Genomic DNA, 2251 nt, shown 5'->3' with positions numbered 1-2251 from the left:
AATTATAGATTGTTTTAAAATTCAAAATCATGTTAATTCTGTTTTTTCTTTTATTTTATTTCTGTGACAAGGATTTTGCCTCAGAGGGGTAGACAGAGCACTGGACTCAAAATAAATCATCCTGATTTTATCTTGGTTTTTGTGATTATAAATTGGGCATCAGGCACTAGACATAGAACACTGATTCCTTCAGCTTGGAAAAGTTTTCCCCAAGAAGAGATGCTGAATTTATCTTAATATCAAAACTCCTTTTAGAAAATGAATCATTACCTCTGTGACAGAATCCAAAATATTGTCCTACTTTCTGTCTTTTACATTTGCCCACACAAACTTTTATGGATCTTAAATTCAGTTCCCCTGCTCTAACCTCTGACTGCATTCCTCTGGGAGGAATAGGTCTAATTCCTATTCCTAGTCCCTGGGACATAGTAACTGGAGATTTAGGTCTAATCCTTTGAGGAATACAGACAATTATAGTTCCACATAAGGCTATGAGAGAGTTAAATATGCTAAAGTAAATAAAATGATACAAACCATAAAAGAAAAAAATGAAACAATTAGATTTTATCAAAATTCAACATTTTTCTCTATCAAAGACAATATTAAGAAAATGAGGCTGGGAGGAGGGGTTCCACAGGGGACACAAGTTGAGCCTCAGAAGGTAAACAGGAGCCAAGGTATACCAGGCATTGAATGCCAAGTCATGGCCCCAGGCGGCATCCACGCCAAGATAGCCAAATAAGAACAGCTCCAGCCTCCAGCTGCCTGTGTGAGTGACACAGAAGATGGGTGATTTCTGCATTTCCAACTGAGGTACCAGGTTCATCTTACTGGGGCATGTCAGACAGTGGGTGCAGGACAGTTGGTGCAGCCCAGCGAGTGAGAACTGAAGAAGGGTGAGGCATTGCCTCACACAGGAAGCACAAGGGGGAAGGGAAATCCCTTTCCTAGCCAAGGGAAACCGTGACACACAACACCTGGAAAACTGGGTCATTCCCACCCTAATACTGCACTTTACCAACGGTCTCAGCAAACAGCACATCAGGAGATTATATCTCGCACCAAGCTCAGAGGGACCCATGCCCACGGAGCCTCCCTCATTGNTGAGGTACCAGGTTCATCTTACTGGGGCATGTCAGACAGTGGGTGCAGGACAGTTGGTGCAGCCCAGCGAGTGAGAACTGAAGAAGGGTGAGGTTGCCTCACACAGGAAGCACAAGGGGGAAGGGAAATCCCTTTCCTAGCCAAGGGAAACCGTGACACACAACACCTGGAAAACTGGGTCATTCCCACCCTAATACTGCACTTTACCAACGGTCTCAGCAAACAGCACATCAGGAGATTATATCTCGCACCAAGCTCAGAGGGACCCATGCCCACGGAGCCTCCCTCATTGCTAGCACAGCAGCCTGACATCTAACTGCAAGGTGGCAGTGAGGCTGGGGGAGGGGCGCCCACCATTGCTGAGGCTTAAGTAGGTAAACAAAGCAACCTGGAAGCTCAAACTGGGTGGCACCCACCACAGCTCAAGGAGGCCTGCCTGCGTCTGTAGACTCCACCTCTGGGAAAAGAGCAAAGCTTAAAAAAAGGTAGCAGAAACCTCTGCACATTTAAATGAAGAGAGTAGTAGTTTTCCCAGCACGAAGTCTGAGATCTGAGAACAGACAGACTGTCTGCTCAAGTGAGTCCCTGCCCCCCAAGTAGCCTAACTGGGAGACATCCCCCACTAGGGGCAGACTGACACCTCACACCTCACATGGCCGGGTACCCCTCTAAGACGAAGCTTCCAGAGGAATGATCAGGGAGCAACATTTGCTGTTCAGCAATACTCACTCTTCTGCAGCCTCCACTGCTGATACCCAGGCAAACAGGGTCTGGAGTGGACCTCCAGCAAACTCCAACAGACATGCAGCCAAGGGTCCTGACTGTTAGAAGAAAAACTAACAAACAGAAAGGACATCCACACCAAAATGCCATCTGTATGTCACCATGATCAAAGACCAAAGGTAAATAAAATCACAAAGATGGGGAAAAAACAGTACAGAAAAATTGGAAATTCTAAAAATCAGAGCACCTCTCCCCCTCCCAAGGAATGCAGCTCCTCACCAGCAACGGAACAAAGCTGGACAGAGAATGACTTTGATGAGTTGAGAGAACAAGACTTCAGACAGTCAAATTTCTCTAGGCTAAAGGAGGAATTACAAACCCAGTGCAAAGAAACTAAAAACCTTGAAAAAAGATTTGAAGAACA

Source organism: Rhinopithecus bieti, unplaced genomic scaffold (genome assembly GCF_001698545.2).
Source record: "Rhinopithecus bieti isolate Rb0 unplaced genomic scaffold, ASM169854v2 scaffold_11291, whole genome shotgun sequence".
Classification (NCBI taxonomy): Eukaryota; Metazoa; Chordata; class Mammalia; order Primates; family Cercopithecidae; genus Rhinopithecus; species Rhinopithecus bieti.
The sequence above is the reverse complement of the archived record's forward strand: the minus strand, read 5'-3'. Positions refer to the sequence as shown.